The sequence below is a fragment of the Oryctolagus cuniculus genome, chromosome 14 (assembly GCF_964237555.1).
Source record: "Oryctolagus cuniculus chromosome 14, mOryCun1.1, whole genome shotgun sequence".
NCBI classification, from domain to species: domain Eukaryota; kingdom Metazoa; phylum Chordata; class Mammalia; order Lagomorpha; family Leporidae; genus Oryctolagus; species Oryctolagus cuniculus.
Window position 1 is genome coordinate 3,616,996 of NC_091445.1, and position 14,857 is coordinate 3,631,852.

The window sequence follows — 14,857 nt, forward strand, 5'->3', positions numbered from 1 at the left end:
GTGTGCAGCCAACAGCCAGGAGGCGAGGTGTCAGCCGCCAGGAGAAAACCGCTCGCCTCCAGCTCCCGGCACGCCGCCCGCAGCTCCGTGAAGGGTCTCTCGGCCCACGCGCCTCTGGAATGGAAAACAGATTGGAAGGCAGGCGCAGGCTGCCAGCTGGGTGCTGTTCAGACATCTGCCGGCCATCAGGAGCCACCTCGTGTTCCCGGTCCTCTCGCAGCTCGCTGCACAAGAACAGGAGCGAGTTTCTCCAGGGACCACGGGCCTGTGAGTGCACAGAGTGTGCTGAGCGGCTTGCTGTGGGAGGCCTGGCTCAGCCTCGGGGGACAGGAGGGCACTCAGCCCACGGACCCCTTTTTTCAGGCAAGTGTCCAGTGCAACTCAAATCCTAACGCACCCTAATGCACCCCGCGGAAATCCAGCCGCTGCTCAGCCGGGGTCACAGAGCTCCCGTGTCTGAGCTCTGGGGACTTCGCTGGCTGCCGCTGTGTTCTGGCCACTCCCACCGTGGCCCGAGAAATCGTTTTCTCTGTCCGTCAGGCATGGATGACCTCTCTGTGCTTCCACTGGTCCAAGCTGGTGAGGGGTTTCAAACGCTACCCACACTGCCATCTCTGGCTGTCCTTGTCGGCCAAGAAAATTCCGTACGAAAGGGACTTCAAGAGCTCATGAAAATGAGATTAGAAGGTAAGCTGACTTTGGGGCTGTTTTTGCATGGTATGCCCGTCCCATGGATGTTTTGAAGACACCTGGTTTGCAAAGAGGGGGTGGACAACGGCCAGGCCTCGTGAACACAGAACTGTGTCCTGCAGCTGGCGGCTTCCTGTCCAGGAAGCCAGCCCCTCACCTGCACACCCCACCCCGCAGACAGCCTGCTGTCCATCAGCTCCCAAGTGACAACTCAGGAAGCAAGATGGCAGCTTCTCTAACATGGCCAGGACCTGTTTAATAAGCGCTTTCCTCATTGTTGTCCCTCTGGGTGCCTGCACACAGGGAGAGCCCTGGGAGGCTGCTGGCCTGGAGACAGCCGCTGCAGCAGCTGGCCGCCGCCCTGTGCCTTTTGCCTGCTCCTCGGAGCACATGTCCTGTGGCTCCCTCTGACCTGCACGGGCTGATTGCCTGCCTCCACTGGGTCCTGATGCTGATTTTTCAGCCATTCTGGGCACTCAGAGGCTCAGGGCCTGCAGGTGTGCCCAGCAGTGGGACTCATTTCCAACATGAGAGTGGGGCAGCTTCCAAGGAGGGGGCTGTGAAAAAAAGTGCACGGGAAATGCAAATTAGGAAAATGCGAAGCAAGGATTTCAAACTTTCTGCACCAAAGTAAATTCACCTTTTAAGTCCGCTTTGGCATGGACGTTTTGAAGGCCCTGTGGGGAGGGGCAGGACAGGAGGCTCCCTGGGTGGAGGGCAGTGATCCAGCTCGGCCTTCAACCCAGAGCCCCTGCTCAGGCAAACAGACCAGACTCACTTGAAAAGGCCCCCACCGCAGCCCCAGCACCTCCCTCAAGGGGAGCGTACCCAGTGCATCCTCCCACCCTTCCAGAAAGTCCTGGAAAGCGTGCAGTCCTCCATCCTATTCCATTTCCAGGAAGTTTAGCACGCCTCGCAGAGCGCAGCCGGGCCCTAACGGCTCTGCCTCCCTGTGGCTGGTCTGGGAACTGGGGGTGGAAGTTACCTGGCTGCCTCTTTACCTTTAAGTGATGCCATTATTCAAGTCCCAACACCTCCAGTTGTCTCCTCCATCAGCCCGTCCAGCTCCCTGGTCTGCTACTAAGAGGGGCGCCGTGAGAAGGGCGGGCCATCCCTTCCCAGTGGAGTGGCGGCGCAGTGGCCAGCAGCCTGGGACTCTGACTGCTACACCGCAAAGCCCGAAAGATGAAGAGAGACCGCTTCGCAGGCACAGACGACGCTGGGCTCTGCCTTCCCTGCAAACCCACGAGGCGGCTTTCACGCCTGACTTTCGAACGCCTCGACTGAGAGGGAGCAGGATCTGTGATGACTCAGCACTTTTGTTCTAAGTACTGCTGGGGGGGGGGCAGACTCTGTGGATGACTGAGCACCTTCGATGTAAGTACTGCTCTGTCATCAGTGTGCTCGCGGGAGCAGGGAGAAGGGGGCAGGTGGATAACAAAACTGGGGAGCAGGTAGGAGGGAGAGGGTCACGCGGGCTGTCTCAAAGGGGACAGGGTGTGTGGTGCCCTGCTGAGGTGAGTGGAGGGCCAGCGTCCCCACCAGGGTGCCACCTTCCTCTGGGGCAGAGCGGTGCTGTCTTCCGGCTCTTGCAGAGATTATCCACCTTTGATGCCGGTGCCGCAGGAGTGTGAGCTGTGCCAAGAGGGTGGCGGGGCAGCGACTGCCTCCTGCTGAGTTTGCTCAGGTCTGCTGTGGTGGGAAAGCAAGAGTAATTACTTACAGGTGATGGGTGGGTGGATGGATGGATGGGTGGCGGTGCAAAACTTTTAACTCACTTCCAGAGAAAAACTGTTACATCGAGATTGGGTTCCTACCACTTCGCTGGGCTCCGCAGTCCTGTTAGGATAAAGCAGTCACTGAAGATGGGGTCTTAGTTACCCTGACATTGTAACAGTGTAGGTTGACTGCCCTGCCGCTCCCTAGCACCACCACACACACTTTTGTTTAAACTTTTACTCATTTGGCTTGGAGCCACCACTGCTCTGCAGTTGCATTTCCCGAGGGGCTCTGCGGGCTCCACAGGCTGGAGCCCCGTCCTGGCTTCGAACCCCTACACACCCAGTCCGCCTGCTCGCCTGCCTCGTGCTGTTTTCTGAGTGAGGGCGGCCACTTAGCCTTCTTTGGAAGTGGGCAGACCTTAACCACAAGCCCCACGGAAGTCCTCTGCCGCACACAGCGCCCAAGACAGCAGGACCCAGCAGCTCCCCTGTCTCATGCCGCGACGGGAGGCCAGGGTCACAGGGCGGGGGTGCCTGGCAGCCAGGCGCAGGGCGATGTCAACATGACCGGGGTCGGCTCCTACCCTCCCCAAATGCCGGGCGGCAGGTTCCCAGCGGGCACTGCTCTGCTCTCACTGATCCCAGACACACGAGGTTGGCAGGCGCTGCCACAAAGCACCAGGCTGTGCTGTGCTTCAAGGCCAAGTGGCTGCCTCCCCTTCCGCCCAGGCCTCGGGAACCCGCTCACGCTCACCTGGGCTCCTCCCCCAGGCAGAGACGGGGCAGCCTCTGCCCCCGCGTCCCTCGCAGGGACCGGCTGACGAATGTGGCTCCCAGCACAGCTCCTCCTGCACCTGCTGTGAAGCCAGCCCCCGTCTCTGCAGCTTTGGTAACAACCCCGACGTCCTCGCTAAGCGGCTCGGTAGGTGCTGAGATTGCTACTCTGCGACCACCACAGGTTAAACGTTTTCCTTTACTTTTTTTTTTTTTTTTAAGATTTATTTATTTATTTCAAAGGCAGAGTTAGAGGCAGAGGTGTGGGGAGGAGGTCTTCTATCAGTGGTTTATTCCCTATATGGCCACAACAGCCAGAGCTGCACCGATCCAGAGCCAGGAGCCAGGCGCTTCTTCCAGGTCTCCCATGCAGGGGCTCAAGCACTTGGTCCATCTTCTACTGCTTTCCCAGGCCATAGCAGGGAGCTGGATCGGAAGTAAAGCAGCCAAGACTTGAACTGGCACCCATATGGGATGCTGGCACTGCAGGTGACGGCTTTAGTGACGGCTTTACCCGCTACTCCGCAGCACCGGTCCCTGCTTTATTAGCTGTTGTCCTCGTTATTTTAATCCAACAACACTTATTTATCTGATTCCCACGCTGGGCAGCTTGAGCTATTTTAAAAATCAAGTAGAGACTCCTCCAAGGAGGGCATCACAGTGGCCTAGTCAGATACGGCAGCGTGCCCCCTTACCTGTGATTTTATTTTCTATGGTTTAAATTACCCACAGTCAACTGAGGTCTGAAAATATTAAATGGAAAATTCCAGAAATAAAAAATTCACAAGCTTTAAATAAATTTTATTGTAATATACTGTTAAAATTTTTCTATTTTATGACTAGTTGTTAATCTCTTATCATAAGTGTGTATATGTAGGAAAAAATGTAGCATATAGAGTTTCATACCTCTGCATGGCAGGCACCTGTGGAACATTCTAGAATGCATCCTCCACACTAAGAGGGTCTGGTGTATACCCTGTGTCATATAAATCTAGTGCCACAATAGTAAGTGCACAACACCCAAGCACAACGCCTCTGTGGGCTCACAACAGAAGGGTGCACTTACTTTATGAGTCGGGTCTGTGGGCAGGTGGCTTTGGCTGGGCTCCATGGGCCGCTCTGGTCTCCGCCAAGCTTGCTCCTGTGGCTCTCACAGTGGTGACCCAGCTGTGTGGTCTTCCTCCTTAAGGCTCATTTGGGCCCATTCTCCCAGTGCCTGCCGGGTCAGGAGTCAGGTGGAGGGGACACAGCCTCCCACTGCAGCAGCTGGCCGGGTCAGCTGGCCCAGGGAGCGCGCACCAGATCGCCTGGAGAAGGGTGTGGCGCAGGGTGGGAGGAGAACGGAGGCGATGCTGGTCCCCTTTGTCAGTGGAGGACATGGCCTAAGGCCCCCAGTGGACACCTGAACCCGTGGACTGGGCCTAACCCTGTAAAACACCATGTTTTTTCCTAGACACACATACCTGTAATGACGTTTAAGCTAGGCACAGTGAGGGAGTAACCACAGTAATAGATCAGTTGTAACAATCCACTGGAATAAAAGACATAACAGAATAGCATGCACCTTAAAACAGGAGCTGTTGGCTTCTGGAATTTTCCATTTCAAATCTCCAGGTGGGGACTGACCTTGGGAAGGGACACCGCGGGTGGGGGAGGGGTGACTGACCACTCCGCCCTGTTGGCTTTCTACTGGGAATGACTCCGCGGAGGGCAGGCGGTCGGAAAAGCAGTTTCCCCTTCGACGTCTCCCTCCCGCACACGTGCGCTCCCCGCAGCCGGCTGCGCAGAAGGCAAGGCTGTGTCTGTGAACGTTGACTGATGGAGGGCGGCGAGCGCCTCCCCGCGAGCGCTCGGTCAAGAGGCGCCGGCGCCCAGCGTCGCTGCGGGCTGAAGTGCACGTGGGAGGTGTTCCCGGCCCCGCACGTGTAAGGTGTTTGCACCTGCACACGAGTGAGGTGGTTCGCGCCTGTGCTCATGTGAGGTGTTTGCGCGCACGCACAGACGCGCGCATGGCTGACTCTAGTGTTGGAGAGGAGCCGGGCGGCGCGGCACCCAGTGCGGCTCCTCACCACCCGAGCCGCCGGGAGCGGCCCCCACGCGGCTGCTGAGGCCCCGGTGTCTCCACGGGAGCAGAACCCGAGCCGCCTCCGCGGGGCCCGCGGCTTAGCCAGCGCAGCCCGTTCCGCTCCCGGGACGCAGCCTCCAGAGGAAGCGGAGAGACCCCCCGGGCAGCCGGGTCAGTGCGGCCTCCCCCGCCTGCGACCCCCGGGCAGCCGGGTCAGTGCGGCCTCCCCCGCCTGCGACCCCCGGGGAAGACAGGTCAGTGCGGCCTCGCCTGCCTCCGACCCCCGGGCAGCCGGGTCAGTGCGGCCTCCCCCGCCTGCGACCCCCGGGCAGCCGGGTCAGGGCGGCCTCCGCTGCCTGCGACCCCCGGGCAGCCGGGTCAGGGCGGCCTCCGCTGCCTCCGACCCCCGACCCCCGGGCAGCCGGGTCAGTGCGGCCTCCCCCTCCACCTGGCGCCTGTCTGCTCTTCCTGCGCCCGCCGCCGTCTTCCTCGCTGGCGGCTCTGGGGTGAGGGAGAGCGTCAGGGAACCGGCTTTCCTGTCTGGCCTCTGCCCGGGGCCTCTGAGTCTGGGGGCGAGGTCATCGCTGCTTGGCCGGGGCGCCTGCGAAGCAATGGCGGTGGTGGCGTTCCCCTCTGGGTCGCTGTGCAAGCTGAGTCGCGTTAATGAAATTGGACAGAATAATGACCCAGTACTTAAAAAAGGGGGTGGAAGCGGAAGTCAAAGAGAAGTTGATTTTGGTGCAGAAAATGTTTGAAATCTACCTAGTTTTCTCCTAATAGGCATTTTCCGTGACTCCTGGGCGGTGAGGATGGAGAGGCGGGAGCACCTGCAGGAGGAGCCCGGCTCGCTGCTGCGCCCTGAGATGATGTTTACTCCTGGCGTTGCCAGACAGCAAGTGCCTGCCCCACACTGCGGGGACAACCTAGTTAGCTTCCATTTTCGGTCACAGAACATTCTATTGTGACCATTCGACTCGTAATATAGAATAATATATGATTAAGTGGTGTGTTGTTATATTTGATAACAAGTCAACGTATTCCCCAGTATCTCTTGTCCCACCCAGAAAGAAAACAACACCACATTGCTATAGTTAGACCCCCACCCTCGTTGCTGGTTTGGATGTCACCACACACATGCTCTTAAACACTTACACACACACGCACACACACACACACACGGACTCAGGACTGGCATTTGCTTGCAAAATGGAGTCACATGATGGGCATTTTGCACCTGCTTTTCATCAGCTCTTCCCGTGTCGGCGTATGTAGGACCCGGTCCGCTGGAAGCGCCACTCAGCATTCCCTTGCCTTTCTGTACCCCCAAAGTATCTATTGTTGGAGAGCTTGAGTCAGAAACAAAATGTGTTCTTTTAGACCTTTTATCCCTTCTCTCAGAACATCCCAGAAGCCTTGGAAAAGACAGAAGTGGCTGGAAACCCACACAAAGGCAAAGGGAAAAGCAAACACAGCTCCTGGCTGGGAGGCGAGCCGAGCCGCCTGGGAATGTCCGGCCCCGTGGGGTGCTGGTCGACCCTGTGAGATCTCAGGGCTCGGGGAGTTCTGGTTGAAAATAGAACGGCTTCCGCTTTATCTTCAGATATCAGACCTAGAATGGTGTCAAGACGTGGCTGCAGACACACTTCAGACGGCAAGCCCGGAGGTGTCCACATGCTGTGACAGCTCTATTCTGGTGCCGTGCACGCATCCCAGACAGACACCATGGGGCCAACAGCAGCAGAACGGGGGGGCGGAGTGGCGACTGGGTTTCCTTCTGGCGCCTTGTCTTTATCAGACCGAGATTACAGAAGAGTTCTTTGATAGGGCAGAGGGACAGTGACGAGCTAACGTCCTAGCCACCCTGTCAGGTGAAAAGAGAAGCAGCAGGGCCACACTTGGCACCGTGGCTGCGTCCCCCTAGGGATGACTGCATCCTGTGTGCAGTACCTGGGGTCCGGTCCTGGTTCCACTTCAAATCCAGCTTCCCGCTGATGGGCACCCTGGGAGGCTGCAGGTGACGGCGCAGGTCCTGTGGCCCTGCCAGACATGGGAGACCTGGACTGAATTCCAGAGCCCTGGCTTTGACCTAGCCTCGACCCAGTGGTGGGCATTTGGGAAGTGAACCAGCAGATGGGTGTCCCTCCTTCCCTCCTTCCCTCCTTCCCTCCTTCCCTCCTTCCCTCCTTCCCTCCTTCCCTCCTTCCTTCCTTCCCTCCCTCCTCCCTCCCTCCCTGCCTCCCTCCCTGCCTCCCTCCCTCCTTCCTTCCTTCCCTCCCTCCCTGCCTCCCTCCCTCCTTCCTTCCTTCCCTCCTTCCTTCCTTCCCTCCCTCCCTCCCTTCCTTTCTTCCTCCCTTCCTCCCTTCCTCCTCCCTCCTCTCCTTCCCTCCTTCCCTCCTTCCCTCCTTCCTTCCTTCCCTCCCTCCCTCCCTTCCTTCCCTCCCTCCCTCCCTCCCTCCCTTCCTTCCTTCCTTCCCTCCCTCCCTCCCTTCCTTCCTTCCTTCCCTCCCTCCTCCCTCCCTCCCTGCCTCCCTCCCTCCTTCCTTCCTTCCCTCCCTCCCTGCCTCCCTCCCTCCTTCCTTCCTTCCCTCCTTCCTTCTTTCCCTCCCTCCCTCCCTCCCTTCCTTCCTTCCTTCCTTCCTCCCTTCCTCCCTTCCTCCCTTCCTCTCCTTCCCTCCCTTCCCTCCTTCCCTCCTTCCCTCCTTCCCTCCTTCCTTCCTTCCCTCCTTCCTTCCTTCCCTCCTTCCTCCCTCCCTCCCTCCTTCCCTCCCTCCTTCCCTCCTTCCCTCCTTCCTTCCTTCCCTCCTTCCTTCCTTCCTTCCTTCCCTCCTTCCTTCCTTCCTTCTCTCCCTCCTTCCCTCCTTCCCTCCTTCCTTCCTTCCCTCCTTCCTTCCTTCCTTCCTTCCCTCCTTCCTTCCTTCCTTCTCTCCCTCCCTCCCTTCCCTCCCTCCCTTCCCTCCTTCCTTCCTTCCCCCCTTCCCCCCTTCCCTCCCTCCCTCCCTCCCTCCCTCCTTCCCTCCTTCCCTCCCTCCCTCCCTCCCTCCCTCCCTCCTTCCTTCCTTCCTTCCTTCCTTCCTTCCTTCCTTCCTTCCTTCCTTCCTTCCTTCCTCCCTCTGTAAAGAGAAGCATCGCCCGTCCTCCAGCCAGTTGGTGCTGACCGTCTGTCCACCACCCTGCTCCGGGCCTGGAGCCTGGGCTCTTGCATCCCAGAGCCTGCATTCTGCAGGCCAGCAGATGGAAGGAGACAAGTACATTGCAGAGTGCGTTTGAAGTGATGACTTTTCTAGTGAAGTAAACGAGCAGTGGGGGCTGGGGGCTCTGAGGCGGGGTTTTCTAGATGAGCATCCACTGTGTGTCAGGGTTTCAGGGCCGCACTCGCCCCAGAAGCTCCTGGGGAGAGTAAAACTCCCACTCCTCTAGCTCCCAGTGCTGTAGCCCTCCTTGGCCTTCCTTGGCTTGTGACAGCATGACTCCAACCTCTGCTCCTCTCTGTGTCTCTGTCCAAGCCACCCCTTTTTTATGAGGCTACCAGGCATTGTGTTTAGAGCCTGCCTAATGCAGTATGACAGAACCTTAGCTTGATTGCATCTGCAGAGACCCTGTTTCCATATGAGGTTGCATGCGTGGGTACTGGGTGTTAGGATGAGATGTGTTTTTGGGGACACGTTCAGCCCAGAAGGGCAGCAGGACTACCTCGCTGAGAGGGCGACATCTGATCAGAGCTGCAAGAAATGAGGGCGTGGGGTGTGCAGGGGCCTGGGAGGAGGAATCACAGGCCGAGGGGCAGCTGTGGGAAGGCATGGAGGTGAGTGAGGGCCGGGATGGCCCAGGAGCAGCAGCTGGCCGCAGTGCACAGCAGCGTGGACTAGGGCGAGGTGAGCAGGTGGAGAGGTTGGAGAGGCAGCTGGCGGGCTGGGTGGTTCTGGACTGCGTCTGGCTTGTGTCTCAGAGGCCGTCACACCATTGTGCTAAGAATAACTGACGAGGAGGGAGGGGACGCTGGGGACTGTAACTGGCAAGACTGGTTAGCCTCTGGTTGTTGAGCTTGAAGGCATGTGACACTAAAACCACTCTCCTCTTCTCCATTGAGGGAAAAACAAACCAACAGTTGGAAGGGACCTGTGGAGTGGGATCCTGGGTTGAAGGGAGAAGGGGCCACGGGTGGCAGCAGGAAGGCAGACAGGAAAGGCCAGTGGGCAAGGTGCAAGTGTCCCGCTGAGAGACCGATTCCAAGTCACGAGGCAAGAAGAGAAAGACTCAGCCTGAATGCCGGCTCCACAGGGCGGGGACCTTGGCTTTGCTTTGTCCAGACCCAGAGCAAAGTACCCGACACAGAGTAGGCATTTCACAGGTATTTGTTGACTGGCCAGCTGAATGACTAATGAATGAACAACCGAGAGGGAAGGAGTTCTTCACTCCCATCCATGTTGTCCGTAGTGCTTGACTGTCCGGTGGGAAGGTCTCTGTCATGGAGTGGACAGTGGAAGATAACTTGCAGAGACAAAGCCCACCACCATTAATAAAACTCCACGCTCCAGCCAAACTTACTCCCAGCAAGAGTTGATTTTTCTTTTTTTAGATTTTTAAAAAAGATTTATTTATTTATTTGAAAGGCAGAATTAGGCAGAGAGAGAGAGAGAGAGAGAGAGAGAGAGGTCTTCCATCCACTGGTTCACTCCCCAGGTGGCTGCAACAGCCAGAGCTGGGCTGATCTGAAGTCAGGAGCTTCTTCCAGGCCTCCCACGTCGGCAGGGGCCTAAGCACTTAGGCCATCTTCTGCTGCTTTCACAGGTCATAGCAGAGAGCTGGGTCGGAAGTGGAGCAGCCAGGACTCGAACTTGCACCCTTATGGGATGCCAGCACTGCAGGCCACAGCTTTACCACTACACCACAGTGCCGGCTCCAAGAGCTGATTTTTCCTAATGAGCTAGCAAGGGAACGATTGATGCTGCCTGCTGAAGTTGGCTTCAGTACACTTGAGGGACAAGGACAAGGGTATGACAGACCCTAACAGTCTGCCCAGGGCTCTACTGCCTGTGCACCGCTCGGCTCACAGGCTGAGAGAGAATGCCCAAGTGTAGTGCCCCCAGGTGCGTTTGAGCCAATAGAAGCTAATACCTAGAGAACACAGTGGATCGGTTTGGTTCCATTTTAAAGAAAAAAACACAAAAGACACATCAACAGAGCAAAGCCAGAGGAAAGATTTTTTTTTTTTTTTTGACAGGCAGAGTGGACAGTGGGAGAGAGAGACAGAGAGAGAAAGGTCTTCCTTTTGCCGTTGGTTCACCCTCCAATGGCCGCCGCTGCAGCCGGCGCACCGCGCTGATCCGATGGCAGGAGCCAGGATCCAGGTGTTTTTCCTGGTCTCCCATGGGGTGCAGGGCCCAAGCACCTGGGCCATCCTCCACTGCACTCCCTGGCCACAGCAGAGAGCTGGCCTGGAAGAGGGGCAACCGGGACAGAATCCGGCGCCCCGACCGGGACTAGAACTCGGTGTGCCGGCGCCGCAAGGTGGAGGATTAGCCTATTGAGCCACGGCGCCGGCTGGAAAGATGTTTTGAAATTCATATAGATGACAAAGGGTTAATACCAAGGACAGAAAGAACCTCTATGGCCTTTCCCTCTCAAAATGAACAGACAATTTACATAGCAAACAAAAATAACCTTAAGAAAATTTTCATCTCATCAGTGAAAAATTAATAATATGCATACTAATCAAATGGTACTAATTTAGAAATGTGATACTATTCGGATTTGCCTGGGGTGTGGGAGACAGGTGTGCTGACGTAAGCCCAGTGCAGACACAGAGACCAGCGTGGTCCCTTGGGAAGCAGTGAAGTCACATCTTGGGAACTAGAAACTCCCGTTTCCTCTGCTGTGAGTGTTCCCTCCCTAGCTTCCAGGGAGGCTGACAGGGGGCATGGGAGGGTGGAAACGTGATCCCACTGAGCGGTGTGCAGGGGCCTTGGGAGGGGAGTGGGACCAGACAAGGGCAGCAGAGTGGGGCCCCCTAGGTTGAATAATGAATGGTGGCTTTACAGAGACGGGGACAGAGAGGTGGGCCTGTGGCACAGCAGGCTCGGCTGCTACCTGTGAGATACCCGCATCTCATACTGGAATTCCTGGGGTCAAGTTCTGCCTCTGCTTCCAGTCCAGCTCCCTGCCAGTGCCCATGGCAGGCAATGGTGATGGCACAGTGCTTGGGTCCCTGCCACCCAAGTGGGAGACCTGGACTGAGTTCCTGGCACCTGCCTATGGCTTGTTCTGGCCCCAGCTGTTGCGGGCATTAGGGTAGTGAACCAATGGATGGAAGATTCTCTCTCTCTCTCTCTCTTTCTTTCTTTCTTGCTTGCTTGCTTGCTTTCTTGCTTTCTCCCCTCCTCCTCTGTCTGCCACTGTGCCTTTCAAATAAGTGTTTTTAAAAAACAAAATGAAGAAGAGGGCCAGAGAGCGGAGGATGCCAACAGCGTGCTCCCTGTCTCAGCCCCCGTCCCCTCAGGACGGAGCCATTGAGAAGGCCGTCACCAGATGTGGCCCCTCGACCTTGGACCGGAACCATCAGCACAATCAGCCTCTTTAAAACATACACTGTCTGTGGTCCGGTGTTGTTAGCAACAGAAAACAGACATCAGGGGACCCAGCAGTTTCCCTTCTCGGGACTCGCCCTCCGGAAGCACTCCTCCCTGTGGACAAGACGCTGCTGTTTGTCACAGCCAGAGGGGGGAGGCCTGTGAGGACCAGAGACCGGGATTGCCACACACACACACACACACACATCCTGGAGCGTACCATGCCAGTGGCTGGAGCTTCAAGATACGACCTTGAGCAACACAGGAAGTTACCAAGCCTGAAAACGTGGTGCCGTTTATGAAAATGGAAAAGAACACGCGACTCAGTAGTGTCTGTGGGGGCACGGGGTCTGTGCACAGCAGGAGGATCTGGAAGGACACCACCAGCTGACAGCAGTGACTTAACTCTGGGGGGGGGGGGGGCAACGTACCAGGGAGAATTGATTCACGGTGTTGCCCGAGTTCTTGGGAACAAATTGTTCACACAAACTAAGGTCTGCTGGAAAATAAGAGACTGAGCGTTTCCCCTGAGCCAGTTGCCAGGCTTCCAGAGGGGCTGCGGCACCAGGGGGCTTGTGAGGAGACCCTGCAGGGGGTGGGGGCCTGCAGGCAGCGTCTCCGGCGCACGGGCTGCCTTGAGCAGGGGGTGTGTGTGGAGAAACGCTTTCTCGCCTGACCTCTCTGAGAACAACTGTGACTTCTGTGTGTGGGGTGACAACCTGAGCTGGAAAATGCTTGCTACCCTTGTCCGAGTGTGCAGTGGTCGCAGAGATAAGGGAGAAACAAATCTCACCCGCTAGTCCACATCACAGAGGCATGGCCAGGGGCAGGGCTCCGGGATGCACCTGTGCCATGGGCTTGTGGTCCAGGTGGAGGCAGAGCCCATCTCATCCACAGCCCAGCAAGGAAGGAGCTGCCCGCAGAGTCGCAGGGCTGGAGGTACCAGTGAGGTGGGCACAGGGATCTTCCGGAGAGGGGCGATTTCCTTTTGTAAAAGCGTGGGGAAAATGCCAGTTTCTCAACCACCTCTTAGCCCTGCAGGTGTCCAGCTGGGTCCTCAGCAGAGGCGGAGGACAGCTCCTCGAATGTCCACATGTGGGCGCCACCTCCGGACTTGATCTCCAGGCTGAGTTTGAAGTGCTGGGTGCAAAGAGCCTTTGTCCTGCTGCTAACTCCGGAGCCCCTCCCACCACACACCTGTCAACACGGGATCAATGTGCGTGTCGGTTCAGGTGGGCACGTGGCGGCCACTGCAGCAGTTCTGGGGTTAGGGCAGCCCATGAGGAGAGCAGAAACCATCTTCTTCCTTAGAAGGACCAGAGACCGCCTGGGTGGCCAGCGGCCACATCGGTGAGCTGGGTCCATTCACAGCAGGAGGCCCTCAGGGCTGTCCTGGCTCCTGTTTCAGAACACCCCGTCGCCTGTCAGCAGCCCCTTGTTCTCGCTGATTTGCATCAAACACAATCATAAGGCCGGCGCCTGACGGTGTAGCAAGGGTTGTGCTGGGGTCCAGGGGGCCAAGGTGAATGAGACACCACCCCTGGCCGCAAGGTACTTATCTGGTGACGCTGACACAATGAAGTGACGGTGACAGAAGCAAGCTGTAACGAAATGCAAGGGGAAAGGAAAGGACAGCCTGCCTGTGTTCCCAGGGCTTCCACCTGAACACACGTAGCGGAGCCAACGTAGGGACCGGCTGGCAGTCTGGGGCCTCTGACAGGGACGGCACGGGGCTCAGCCACTACATCCAGCATTTTCCCGGCCTCTCCTTTCCTCTGCACCGGGTGCCAAGGCCTGCCTGTGTGAGTCTCCCACGGTGGCATCCCTGGGTGCTGGGTGATGAGGTAGCATCTGTTGACCATGTTGGCTCGTGTTCTGGGGGAAAGCATGCATTGGGAGTGTCGCCTTAGGGTGGAGAAGGCCTCCTGTTGCCTGGCGACAAGGACACGAACTGAACCTTTCTGCTGAGGCCCCTGCTGTGAGCTCAGTGGGCAGCCCAGCCCTTGGCCCCTCTTGGCTAGTCACACTCGGGTCATTGCCCTCCTCTCTGTCCCTCCCCTGTGTTTTCGGATCCGTCCCTTTGCTGGAGTCTGCTCGTGGTTTTACGGAGCCCTGGGCAGCTGTATCCTTAGATCTCCATTCAGAAACAGGGTTGAGGGAGCGGTTGCTCAGCCCAGCTGTGGAGATGGCCGTGTCCCACGTCGAAGCACCTGAGTTAGAGTCCTGGCTCCACTTCTGATTGCAGCTTCCTGCTGACGCCCACCCTGGGAGGCAGCGGCGATGGCACAAGTGGTTAAGTCCCTGCCACCCACAGGGGAGGCCTGGCTTCACCCTGATTCAGCCCCAGACATCACAAGCATTTGGGCAATAAACTGGTAGATAAAAGATTCTTTCTCTCTCTTTCTATCAGAAATTAAAAAATAAATTAAAAAATAACAAAAATAAAATTTTAAATAGAACAAAGCAGAGTTGAGTAGGACTCGGGTTATGGTGCTGCCCTCCTTATGTCCTTGGTCTGGGGCTGGGCCTGAGCTGGAATCAGACAGCAGCAGAACCCTCTCCACGGCCCTGTCATGCTGGACCAGAGCCTGTTCTGGTCCTGGGCTTGGAGCTCCTTGGACAATCCACAAGGATCCGTCTGCTCCCTGGGATCAATCCCTGGTTTCACGGTTGTCCTCACAAGAGCCAAGCTTCTAATTGTTGATGCGTAGTGGGTTCCAATTTCAGTTATAAAAAAAAATAGTTTTCCAGAATTTGAAAGTATTTTCTGGGGGCTGCTCCTCCAGGGCCCTCTGAGAATACTGGTGCTGGCCCCCAGTGCCTTCCCCACGTGCCACGGGGCCGTGATGTGACCCAGTCAGAGGGCTCGGGCGGATGCCAGCACTGTGCTCTTTTTTATTATTATTATTTATTTATTTGACAGGTAGAGTTACAGATAGAGAGACAGAGAGAAAGGTCTTCCTTCCATTGGTTCACTCCCCAAATGGCCGCCAAAGCCGGCACAGCGCGCCAATCCAAAGCCAGGAGGCAGGTGCTTCCTC

The 14,857-nt window shown here is 57.1% G+C and overlaps 2 long non-coding RNA genes across 6 annotated transcripts; one reads left to right on the top strand and one right to left on the bottom strand.

The window, feature by feature from the left end:
- Positions 1–536: 536 nt before the first annotated feature.
- LOC103349531 (uncharacterized) lies at positions 537–4,951 on the bottom strand. Of its 5 annotated transcripts, XR_011381848.1 has the most exons (7): positions 4,812–4,951; positions 4,649–4,716; positions 4,252–4,492; positions 2,469–2,529; positions 1,692–2,382; positions 1,331–1,367; positions 537–1,247 (listed from the first exon to the last, which is right to left on the bottom strand). It is a non-coding gene; the product is annotated as an uncharacterized lncRNA (long non-coding RNA). The 5 variants fall into 5 exon arrangements; XR_011381849.1 differs by lacking the exon at positions 1,331–1,367; XR_007922569.2 differs by having other exon boundaries at positions 1,331–2,382.
- LOC138845122 (uncharacterized) lies at positions 548–6,251 on the top strand. Its single transcript, XR_011381850.1, has 3 exons — positions 548–687; positions 1,747–5,504; positions 6,031–6,251. It is a non-coding gene; the product is annotated as an uncharacterized lncRNA (long non-coding RNA).
- Positions 6,252–14,857: the final 8,606 nt, after the last annotated feature.